Consider the following 13,285-nt stretch of genomic DNA (forward strand, 5'->3'; position numbering starts at 1 on the left):
CATGGTCTCTTGTGGTCTCTTTCATTCTTGTGTACAGCTTTTCGGTTGAGAGACCGGTAGGGTTTTACGTAGGTTGCTCTTGCTTGCCTTTTGGTCCGTGGGTCGGTCTACGTCGTCCGTGTACACCGACTAAAGTCGCGCCACGAACGAGGAGGTGGCTTGATAAACTAGAGTGGCTCTCGACGTGTGGGCCGCATACCGAAAAGTAGCGGGTGCCGTAAAGGAAGCCACAGTAAAAGGTGGAGAGGCGAAGTAGTGACGGGACACTGGAGAGGGGGAAAGGGGAGTTCTTGGCAGAAATGACGACGAACCCTGCACGGACCCTTATCCATACAACACTCACAGGTCTTCAGTCGACCCTGCCCCCTTTCCCCGTTGACACTGGATGGTCTTTGGAACTGGGCCTGCTTTGGGAACCCGCCGTGGAACCACTGCACCGAGCGCGCGCGCGCACACACACACGCACGCACGCACGCACACGCACACACTCTAGGTCTAGGTGGGCGTTCTGAAGCTCTGTCCCACATCAATGTGTCAGTGCGCAGGGTCTCTGGAGCACTTGGTTGCAGGAGCGAATGGGGGGACAGAGATAGGGGCGGGCGGGAATGGCGAGGCAAGTAGTGACCGTCGTCTTTGCCCTGCGAGCGATGGAATCGGGATGGCTCCGCAGGGTGAGTCAGGGCAGTCGACGTAGCAAGTGGGGACGCACACTTGGAGGGAGCAATTTATTTGATTGATTTATTTGTTTGTTTGTTTATTATCATCTCGTGGCCCTCACTATTATGGAGAATTCTCGACCATAATAATTGGGGGTTATTTAGGTCTTGGCGGGGAGGGGTGGGGATCCTGGCCTCGTTTTCGTTGCAGACGTTATAAAAAGCAACCGTGGAGGAATGCATTTTGTTTGCAAATGTCTGGTATGCCAGTCGTTATATATATTTATATATGCACACACACACACACACACACACACACACACACACACACATATATATGTGTGTGTGTATATATATATATATTATATATATATATATATATATATTGGTTTTCTTTTCAGCCAAAGTATTTTGCTATGTCTATGGTCATTGGGATTCGCAGCAAAATTTCAAAGCAATGTCATAGTAGCCGCAAAAATAGCAGAATAAATAAAGTAAAAGTATGAATGAATACCACAAAATCTTGAGTGCATTGTTGCAATTGTTGAGGGCATTTGTCAGACGCTGACTGAGCGGGTTAGGGCGTCGTTACTTGCGAAGGTCGAGGGGATGGCGGTTCGAATCCTGCCACCAGCGAATTTGAACCAAGGGCATGGTTCATTAAATTACACGCTACAAAGTCCTCTGTGAGGGGCACCGCCCCACCCTATAAATCATATCACATCACACAATTGTGGCGTGCGCGCACACACACACACACACACACACACACACACACACACACACACACACACACGTATTTATGTGTATCTAACATACTTCTGTGGCAAGGGTGTCGGCATGGTCATACAGTAGTTATAAAGCAGGGATTTTCTCTGTAGGGAGGAGTAACTGAATATCATCAGTAGCCATAAACGCCGTTGAAGAAAAAAAATCAAATGGGAGAGTATGTTTTGAATTGCAGAAAATTGTACCAGCGCCCTTGAAAGTCGGTAGCGATATATATATATATATATATATATATATATATATATGTATATATATATATGTATATATATATGTATATATATATGTATATATATATGTATATATATATATGTATATATATATGTATATATATATGTATATATATATATGTATATATATATATATGTATATATATATGTATATATATATATATATGTATATATATATGTATATATATATATATGTATTTATGCACGAGTAATATCAGTCCGCCTCGCACCTCTTCCGTAGCACGAGAGAAGACCGTAATGTTTTGTATAGTAAATGGTTTTAAGTCCGCCCTCCTCTAAAGGATTTGGCCATGTCAACTTGGGGAACCATGATATTGTCGTCCATATTTGGACTGACCCGTGTAGTTTCAAGAAAGGCTCGGCAGGATACGAGTCAGGCAATTTTCGAGTGAGGTCAGGAGGGGCAGGAAGGAGCGAGTAGGAGAAGCAGGTGCATTCGATGATGATGATGATGTTTTAGTAGGGGGCAGATAATGGAACGAATGAAAAGCAGATTATTTAGGAAAGGAATGGAGTGAAGTGGTAGAGTTGAGTAAAGAAAGACTTGGATGTCGTTGGGAGGGGAGTGGAGGGGAGGGGGAGCGGGGAAGGATCGATGTGTCACGTCAGCCGTCTGTGATAGGGGGGGGGAGTAGGAGGAGGAGGAGGAAGAGGAGTAGGAGTAGTATCCCAGAAAGTGGTCGGGATAGGAATGGAGGATCAGCCAGCTTAATCTATTGCCCCACTTTCTTAGGGCGACCCAACCAAGTGCTCATCTTCATGTGTGACAGTGTAGGGGTGTTTGTTTTTCTTTGCCCACGCCGGATTCAAATGATACCGTTCGTTTGGTGGTGAAGGTTTGAAGGGTAGGGAGTCGCTTGGTCATTCGCCCCTGTCAGTCAGACACCGTGCTGTCCCCCCCAGCACGAGGACTTATGGCTCGCGAATGGAGAAAAGAAGAGAGGGCGAGGGTGGTCTTGGTTGGACGTTATGAAAATAATAATAATAATAATAATAATAATAATAATAATGATGATGATGAAACGAGGCCCAAGTGGCCGGCAGGACCGGGCTGTCCGTATACTCTTAGGCGGTGAGGTATGCACGCACTTGCTATTTTAGGGTTTTGAAGGGTGGCGGCGGCTTCCGGTGCGTCTTTGACGTCGTATTTCAGGAACTGACAGAGTCGGCCACGTGGACTTCCCAACCCCCCCTCCCCCTCTCCATCCACCCAAAAGTGAAGATCGCTTGTATTCGAAGCAGTGTGTTGCGGAAGAATATATAGTCAAGGGAGTGTTGTGTTGGTGTCAGGTTGGTACGGCAATACCCTTTTTGTGGTTAAAATATTTATCTTTTTAGAAGGGGAAGTTTATTTTTCTTTTTGACTGTGGAGGTTGTTGACTATTACTCCACAACTAGGTCTGGCTATGGCAGGAGGTGGGATAGCACAGGGAGAAGAGGAAGGGGAGAAGACGAAAGTAGCCGTGGGTGGTGCGAGTGGAAAGGGTAGACGGGGGGTGGCGAGGTAGACGCGGTGGTGTGTTTGTTTATTTATTTATTAATTATTATTATTATTATTATTATTATTATTATTATTATTATTTTAATCTTACACACACACACACCGACTCGGTGGCACAGTTGGTAGAGCGCTGAACTGGGAAGTAGAAGTGCTCCTAGTACCCAGTTCGAATCCTGCCCAGGGCCGAAATTATTTCGGTATCGCTGTGCCTCGGGTCGTTACTCTGACTCTCGTGGGCGGGGAGTTGGGTGTGTGTGTGTGTGTGTGTGTGTGTGTGTGTGTGTGTGTGTGTGTGTGTGTGTGCAAGGTCATAGCATTACCCATAGATCGGACCTACGAGCTCTGAGCTCTCTTCCAGGAGGGAAATAGCTGTCGATCACGAGTCCAACACGTGATCCAAAGACCAAGTGAATACACACACACACACACACACACACACACACACACACACACAAATACACACTATAAAAATTGCGAGGATGGCACAATAAAGCACATCACGCTTATGTCTATTGTGCTTCTTGAAAAAAATCCATATACTTTAAACAACAATAAAGCTAAGAACAGACAAGTTAAGTAACATAATAATCTTGACATGACTCGTTTTGTAGATAAACAATCCGTGTATCTAAGATCAGAAAATGTTACTGCAAATGATAAATCTTTAATATATCAATATGTAACAAATACTGAAAGCCCCTGTAGTATTAAATAAAATATAGTAATAGTTATAAAAAGTAATAATGTGATATAATAACTAATAATATTATAATAATGATAATAGAGTAATATGTTATCGACAACTTTACATAAGAAAAAATATAGTACAAGTAAATATTGATTAGTACTCGTACTCTAATAGCTGCAATCGCATAAAACAACGTATAGTAAAGTATGCATGAGGGGACAACAATTCTATTATGGGGTAGCATCAAGATATATAAGGAACTAATAATAAAAAATAAAAAAAACTCCTGATTTCTGGCCATCAACCGAGAACAGATAAAAGATTTTTAACCTGACGGTTAAGGCGTTTTTAGTTAGTAATACTACTATGTTAGAAGGGAGGTCATTCAGTACTAGGGTGAAAGAAGCTGTTTTTATAGGAGGAGCCAGCGTGTCTGATTTGGTAGCAGACTGAGCTGGTGTGGTTGCGTGTTTCGGGCTGGAAATTATATCTTAGGTACTTTGGAACAATATTGTTGTAGAAGTTGTATACATGATTGTTTCAGTTTGTTGTTGTTGTCGTTCCCTAGACTGTCTGTCCGAGCAGTCCCGTCTCCCCAAGGAAGGCCACAGCCGAAACTGGGTTTTCCCACAAATCCTTTATAGAGTGTATGTTGTGTTGTTTGCGTGCATGATTGTGTATAATGCAGTCTTCCATTATGTGTTGTATGGTATGGGGTGAAGTGTTACATCCTGGGCAGCTGTTCACAACACGGTCGTCCAGCCTCTTCTGGTAGCTTAGAAGTGCTGGGTGGTGACCGCATCGCAGTCTGGCCAAGTGGACTCTGTCCTTTCGTGGGAGAGAGGATTCAGAAGGGTGGATATCAGGGGGTCTGGCATGCAGCAGTGTGTTGTCTTTCAGTGTGTTAATGGAGCGGTGAGTGATATGATTATGAATATGTTTCCGGAGGCTGGTATTTGGTGGTTGTGGAGGAAGAGAAGAGAGTATCTGTGCGTAATAAAGGTCTTTGGGTGTAGTTTTAATGTTTCTTGGTGTGTGTGGGTGTTCTGCTATGTAGTGTAGCGGGTGTGATGTGTTTGTGGTGGCTGCAGCAAGTGTTTGTGTGCCTCTCATGTCTAGGTGGTCCTTGACTTTGAGGACTTTTGTTTCATGGTGTAAATGGTCTGTAGGTGTTGTATTTGTGCAGCCTGTAATTGTTTTTAGGGCTTTGTTTTGTATGATTTGAAGGGTGTTGTGGTGTGTCTCACTGAGATTAGGAGCCCATGCAGGACTCGCATAATTCATCACTGAGCGTATGCATTGTTTGTATATTGTTATATTAGTTTCTTTGTTTTGTCCAAATGTTGTTCCAGTGATTGACTTAAGTGCGTTAAGTCTAGGTGTGCATTTGTTTTTTATGTTTGTGAGGTGTTGTTTGAAAGACATGGATGTATCGTATGTTACACCAAGAATTTTCGGTGTGTTTGTGTGTGGTATTAGAGTGTTGTTGATGTAGAGATGAGGTATGTATTTGTGTTCTTTTGTCCAGTTGGTGAGAAGTGTTGCTGTAGATTTGGTTGGAGCTATTTTGAGTCTGTTTGTGATGAACCATGTGTTGAGTGTGTCAAGGTAAGGCTGGATTATTTCTGCAGCTTTGTCTGTGTTACGATGTGTGCATGTGATTGTTATGTCGTCTGCGTAGGAGGAGATTTGTATTTCTGAGGTGTCTGGTGTGGGTAAGTCATGCATGTATAGATTAAATAATGTGGGGGATAGAACTGAGCCCTGTGGTACTCCGTTCTTAATGTTTCTGATGTGCGATGATTGGCCATTATATGACACATGAGCATTCCTGCCTGCCAGATAATTGGCCAGCCATCTTTTGGTGTTATTGTGCATGTCTGTGTTATATATTTTATTTGTTAGGTTGTGGCGGGGGATAGCATCAAAAGCTTTACTAATGTCCAATGTTATAAGAAGTGTTCTGTGGTGGGGCCTATCTGAATTGATGCCATCTAAAATTCTTTGTGTGAGGTTTGTCAGAAGAGTGTTTGTGGAGTGTAGTGGCCTAAAACCGTGTTGTGAGTCAGCAAGGGGAATATATGGTGTGACAAGTTTAAGTATTAGGCGTTCAATGACTTTAGAGGGGGTGCAGAGAAGTGTGATTGGGCGGTGCGATGTTGGGATTGTTGGGTCTTTGTTCGGTTTTGGAATGGTGATTATTTTACCATGCTTCCAGATGTCGGGTATAGTGTTGTGTGAATAGCTGTAGTTTGCAATGTTTGTGAGTGCGTGTATACCTTGTGGTCCAATGTGTTTTAGGTGGATGTTGCTTATGTTATCAGGGCCACAGGCAGATGAGTGCTTGAGATTATGCATTATGAGTTTTGTCTGACTGTCCATGAAGGGTGTATAGTCTGAGTCTGTGGGGAAGTCTTTCTTACGTCGAATGGTGCGTCGGTCGTCAGGGTGAGATGTAAGATGTTTCAGTTGTTTAATACAGTAATCAACTGGCAACATTCTCACTTTTACAAATTCTTCAGCTCCGGTATGTCTCCTGCAAGGCAACCATAATATAAATCTTGTGATTTAATTTTGAGCCACTTGCAGTCTAGATCGATAGCTTTCGGATAGCCCACCGTACCACAAGCTACAAGCATAATCAAAGCGCCTTTGAATGATTGCAGACACCAGCAGTTTCTTGGTTTTTAGATCAAAGTTTAGCATTTTTATACAAAATTTTGATTCGTTTGAGCATTTGTGAGTGTTTTATCAGCTATGTTCTAAACAAATTTGGGTCTCAAGTAGGTAACCTGTTTCAGTTTTCGGCTGGGTCCAAACAGTACGTCTTCTGTTTTACCAAGGTGACAGTTTATTATCAATTAGCTATTCTTGAAGTGCACAGCGAGCTGGACCTTTCCTATCTTTGATGTATCCTTGCCTGAAACAATCAAAGCTGAATCCTTCCTTTGGTGTCGAGTTTTCTATAAGAAGCTTTTACAAAGTCCCAACCACATCTACCTGAACTGATTAGAAGTGTTTCTACCAGTTCAAAAGCTGCCATGTTGGTGAAGAATTCATTTAAATGGTTTGTCACAGCATGTTTGTCAAAGACGAGGTCACCTTCAGTCTTTAAGCCAATATTACTGGACTTTGTTTTACTCTTTTGGGATGTACCCAACTCCATTGGGGGCTGCCATAGTTTCTTTGGCTATTTTCCGATTTCATGTTTTATTGATGTAATACTCTTCTTTTGACTTGCACTTCAAATATTTAACCTTGTTCCTGTAATATAAGAATTTCTCATAATCAAGTTGGTTAATAGACTACTTTCGTACTTTAGTTTACTTAAGAAACTGTCCCACTTTACCATCACGGCTCCGGCCTTTGTTTGATCCTAAATTTTCTAAGAGGAGCTGTTGAATCAGTGATGCCTATAAATTATGTTTGTAATAAATCCAGGATTCTCCCAATTCATTACAATTCACAACATGACCAGTCAACATTTTTCAAGTTTGCATACAAAATATTCTTTAGAATAATTCTTCAGTGAGCGAACTTCCACAGTATTGTGCTTATTAACAACACATTTTCAGTTTCCTTGTTCAGTAAATTAGCACATGATCACGAAGCCCTACATTTATCACATCGTGGTGAGCAATTTTGCTCATTTTGGATACCATAATCAAATGTAAAAATAAACTGCTAGTTTTAGATAACTTGTGGACATTAATCCATTGGAGTGTTGGCATTTAAATCTCGTAACATTTATGTCTCACACTCTTCCGTATTGAGTCCATTGTTACAGGCATTCTCAAGAGGCGTTAAGGGGGATATAGTAAATATGCTACCGGCGGATCACGGGGCGAGGAGGGCTGGGTAGGTATACTGTAGGTGGGAGGGAATGGGAAGGGAGCTAGTCTTCGGGGCCCCGGCCTCAGTACGCCTTAACAACACACTGGTGGCGTAATTGGAAGCGTGCTGGTCTTACATTCGCTTAATTACAGGTTCAAATCCCGCACCCTTCTCAGATTCCTACCATTGTTTTTTAATGCCCCCAACAGTGCAAAGGTGACGGCTTCAGCCACAGCCACTCGTCGTCTCCTGCCGTGAGTTCCTCATTTTCTCATCGTGGGGGGGGGGCGGTGACGAGCCCCGCCTTCGTCCTGTGTCCTGCGTCGGTCACAGTGTTATAGACTTTTTTGAATGTCAGATTGATGAATTGTATTAGATTCTCATTGGAATTCCATTGGAAAGTCAGTTAACCGAAGCGAGGGGCGCAATTACAAAGCCCAGTAAGGGAAGCGGTGAGGAATCTTTATTCCGATGCTGTATAATGCATGTCAGAAAATTCACTGAGCAGTGATGGTACAACACAAGGAGCCGTATACCATCTGAATTGTTGCCTTCCCTGGGCGGACTTGGTTTGTTGAAGGGGGGACCTTGGCAGAAGAAGTGCACCATCTGCCCGGCGTCGCACCAGCTTAATTGATGATGACGGAGCATGACATCGCTGGAGTTGTTCGGATCGCACAGACAGGGCAGGGTGGGCTCTGCTATCGAACCAGACCCCCCCGCATGTCCTCGAGTCGTTCCTGTAGCTAAAAGTACAGTTATTGTGGCTGGCTGGCTGGCCCACAACGAAATCCAGCAAAGAACTCGGCTGTTGTCCGCTCCAGGTGGGCCGCAAAGCCAAACCCAAGCCTTTCTCAAGGAAACGGACCGACTGACCCACCGTGCCTCGCCCCCGCACATCAACTTAAATTTGTCCAGCAGCAGGAGGAGGAACAGGAGCAGGAGGAGCAGCAGCAGCTGCTGCTTCCTCCTCCTCCTCATACTCCTGCTGCTGGCGGCCGGGTCCACGGTTGGGCAAACTGGGTTGCTAAGGAGTTCTTGGGTACCGTGCGTGGCACTTGTGCAGATGGGGCGGCCACGGCTTCGAGCCTGACTCACGTGATTCGTATTCCGAGTGCTTGCATAACTTGGGTGGGCAAGGTACATACGAAACCAGGCAATGCAGCTTGGCAACTGGTTTAACCCCCCCCCTCTCTGTTTCTCTCCCCACTTTCTGCCCTTCCCTCCCCACTTTCTGCCCTTCCCTCCCCTGCCTTCCCGCCCCCCACCCAACACAAGAACAGCAGAAAACTGCTTAATTCACCGAAAAGGCTGAAGTAACGCGCTTTGGCGCGAGCGGACGCGAAATGAACTGGAGTTGGAGTACAGGAGCTGTTGGTAGATAATCTCGAACTTGATATATTCACGGAAGCGAGCCTGTGCAGGACAGAAGTAGAACTAGAGTAAATTCTGAAAAGGGGGAAGGTACTTTTCCAGCGTGGTCCCTTTCTTAACGACTGGGGATAGGTCGGCCCGTGGATCCATATGCTCTGATGTCCACGTGCCGTAACGATGATAGTGTGGTGAGGAGGATAGCTTATTACAAAGGATTACAAAGGCGGAGCATGCCGACAGGAGACCTTTTGATCCATATCTAGGTCGGATGAAAAAGAAAAAAAAAAAAATCATAATAAAATAATAAATAAAAATTATAATAATGTCAATAACAAATAAAATACATAAATAAATGCATAGGTATAGTTAAAATAATAAACAAACAGGTAAATAGTAAATAATAACAAAGTAAATGATAAAAAAATAATATAAGATAAATTATAATCATTACAGCATCTTACTTAGGTGTTTATCTAAATGATTCTTAAAGCTTCGAACTGAACTACATTGGACTATCTGTGCAGGAAGTTTATTCCATTCATTAACTACACGGTTGGCAAAGTTGTTTCTACCTACTTCCAAATTGAATCTATTTCCGGACAGTTTGAGATCATTGTTTCTTGTCTGATTCTCATTCAATGTGAAAATTTGGTCACTTTTGATGTTGTCAATTCCCTTTAAAATCTTAAAGACCTGTATCAAGTCACCTCTGAGTCTACGCTTTTTTAGGGAAAACAGATTCATGTGCTTTAGTCGATTTTCGTATAATTTATTTTTGATATTTGGAATAAGTTTTGTGGCTCGCCGTTGTACTTTTTCCAGTCTGTCAATGTCTTTAATGAGATTCGGTGACCATACGGAAACAGCATATTCCAAATGTGGACGAACTAACGATTTATATAGCTTGTTAATGAGTGATGGACTTTTGAAATCAAAAGATCGCGCAATCAGTCCCAGAATCTTATTTGCTTTCTCAGAGGCTGAAATACATTGCTTGGATGATTTGAGGTCGTTACTGATAATTACGCCGAGATCTTTTTCACTATCCAATTTTGTTAACGAATTTCCAAATAACTTGTAATCGTACTTACTGTTATTTTTACCTATGTGCATTACCTTGCATTTACTTGTGTTAAATTTCATTAGCCACTTTTCAGACCATTGCTGTAATTTATCTAAATCTTCTTGAATATCTAATTGGTTTGAGTGATCATTTGCCACTCCTCACAGTTTTGTATCATCAGCAAATTTGGAAACAGTAGATTTTAGTCCATGGTCTATATCATTTATATATACTATGAATAGAAGTGGCCCAAGAACGGAACCCTGAGGAACTCCACTTGCAACACTTTTCCATCCAGAAGTTTTTCCATTTAAAACAACTCTGTTTTCGACCATTCAACCAATTACTAGTCCAACCTAATAGGCTACCACTTATTCCATGCAAAGCCAGTTTAGTAAGTAGTCTTTCGTGTGGGACGGTATCAAAAGCTTTTGCAAAGTCTAGATATATTAAATCTATATTGTTTCTTTGGTCATAATTCGAGATAACTGTGTTGTAGAATTCGAGTAAGTTAGTCACGCAAGAACGTTTCCGTCTGAAACCATGCTGGCTATCATTTATCATTTATCATTTATGAGTCGGTGGAAGGGAAGGGGGACCCGCTGGTGTTGGGTAGGGTAGTTTCAGGCCTTGCATGCTGAGAGGTCGAGTGTGCAGGCATGTAGGTCGATGACAGTGTCGTGACTTGACTGAAACCGGATGGGGAACATCCTGGAAACACGCACGTGAGGTTGTTGGCCATTGCAGCAGACTCGATGCGCCATCAGTGAATTTCCTCTCTTCTGCTTTTCTGGTGCTGTGGGAACTTAGGTCGCAGGCTATGGGTTTCAGGTAACACGACCTCTCTACCTTCTTCCATCAGAATAGATCTTGTGGTGGCGGAGGAGGAGGAGACCATTAGGATTCCTTCCGGTAGAGCTTTTCAGGTGTCCGTTAAGGCATTTTCTTTACATCGTATGTGTGTGTGTACTCTTTTTTTATTATTTTTTTTTATTATAGGTTTATTCAACAATATTAAATACAATTAGACATACATATATACATTTTTTTTTTTTTTTTTTTTTTTTACAAAATTGGTAGTTGAAAAGGGAGAGCGAGAAGCAAAGCTTATGGGGAGTTGCTCTCCCTTAAGGAAAAAATTATTTTTATTTATTTATTTTTGTTACATGGTAGTATGGTACATACACATCTACACACATATATACACACATACATGCATACACATATATACACACACACAATGACATGCGTCACGACGTCCGCTAACTCCGACCTCACGTAGAAATCGGGGGCACGAGCGAGCATCGCAACTTGTGGGGGTCAGGTGAGAGGTGAGAGGTCAGGTCGATTGTTGACGGGACGATAATTGCTTAATGCGCAGATCTGGGTCACCGTGACCTGCTGGAATAGAAAAAAAAAAGAGCGGCAGACTTGGGCAGTGCATGACAGTTTCTCCATGAATACAACCATGAAATGGACCTGAAGTGTTCAATATACTAATACTTATAGATTAAAGACTTTTTTAAGTATCGTTTGAATGATGATAAACATTTTGTCTTAGGTAAATCCTTTTCCAGTTTATTCCATATAAATGGTATACTGCACGTGGGCAGGATATTTTCTCTTATGCATATCTCGTTGAACGTGATGGCTTGTTGAGGCATTATGTATCAGAGTTGAAACCAAACCTGAACATACAGACAGAGGATCTCAAGATCCCCCCCCCCCAGCATGCAACAAACTGCCACAAACCAAAGACAAAACACCACAAACCCAAGTACGGGACAAAGCGCCACAAAACTAAGCATGAGACATTACGTCTTTGCTGCACTGTCAATCTTACACATGCGCGCGCACGCACACATTCGTGTCCATCTTTTGTAAACTCAAATGGCCATGTCCTCAAATGTATACAAAGCTGACTCACTGTGTAGTTAACCCACATAATTCCCGGGTTCTGCGTGGTTGGCATACACTAAATAGTTTCCATTCAGCGTGCAGCCTGCATGCATAAAGCAGCGTGTACAAACAAAACTGCACCCAGAGACGTACAACAGAACCAACACGCACACCAGTAGTGTTACAGTGAATCGTGCTCTTGAAACTCTCTGCCCCCCCCCTCTCTCTGTCTCTGTCTCTCTCTCTCTCTCTCTCTCTCTCTCTCTCTCTCTCTCTCTCTCTCTCTCTCTCTCCTCCCTCACTCTCTCTCTCTCTCTCTCTCTCTCTTTCTTTCTTTCTTTCTCTTTCATTGGATTTATATATACGTACTGGATTATTTGTACTGATTGTCTTAACAGCTAAATACAAGCAAAGTGTCCTTGGTTGCATATTGAAATTATTTTTCGTTTTATTGCAGGTGTGTGTTTGCTGTTGCATACCCGTAGGACTGGAGTCATCCCGTCACATTGTAAGGATTCATCTCCCAAACAGTTTAATTTTGTACCTTCCCCTCCACCCCCTACCACCACCTCAAATAACTCCCTCTATCTCTTTCGTTTTCTCTCTCTCTCTCTCTTCAAGATTCCATATCATTTTTGGGGGCCATCTTGTGACTGTGATGGGCTTATCAACACCCTCCATGGTTTTTATTTTAAGGGCGAGGGAACCACTGTATGGGAGAACTCATCTTTGCATACTCAACCACTGCGTATACTTGTACGTCATCCTTGCGCGCGTCGAGAGCCAACTCCTACGCGAACTGGCGCGACGACCACGTCGGCGCACAACCTCTAAAGCAGTGCTTCTCAAACTATCTGATGTGGAAAACCTGCATTTTTTTCAATGTGCAACGTCCCGGTAGTATTTCGTATTAATTCTAATATATACCGGAAACGACATATATAATGAATATGATTAAAGTTGACAATTTTTATCTTTTTAGTAAAATAATACAATATCAAAACGTATTAAAAGTAATGAAAATAACCAATTTATTAACACGTATAACCGTAATCTTTACTAGTGTGAAAGGTGAGCCAGATTCTTCGTCAGCTTATCCAGTCGTGGTTCAGTTGAGGACAGTGCTGCCACGCGCAATGGTGAATGAATGTCCATATTATTCCTGTACTTTTGGTTGAGAAGTTTGGCCTGGACACTCGGGGCCGCGTATCGGTAGTTGACGGCTCGCGTACC

General features: G+C 42.7%; 1 protein-coding gene across 17 annotated transcripts in view; it reads left to right on the top strand.

Annotated features, from left to right (window-relative positions):
- Positions 1-13,285, top strand: part of hts (adducin 1-like protein hts) — a 232,531-nt gene that overhangs the window by 64,877 nt on the left and 154,369 nt on the right. For 2 of the 17 annotated variants that reach the window (XM_076208404.1, XM_076208403.1), the window contains exon 2: positions 12,510-12,560. The exons of the other annotated variants lie outside the window; for them this stretch is intronic. The gene's annotated coding sequence lies outside the window, so the exon portion shown is untranslated. The remainder of the gene's footprint in view (positions 1-12,509; positions 12,561-13,285) is intronic. 17 annotated transcript variants of the gene reach the window in all.

The sequence above is a fragment of the Oratosquilla oratoria genome, chromosome 25 (assembly GCF_046742065.1).
Source record: "Oratosquilla oratoria isolate Oo_2021 chromosome 25, ASM4674206v1, whole genome shotgun sequence".
NCBI lineage: Eukaryota > Metazoa > Arthropoda > Malacostraca > Stomatopoda > Squillidae > Oratosquilla > Oratosquilla oratoria.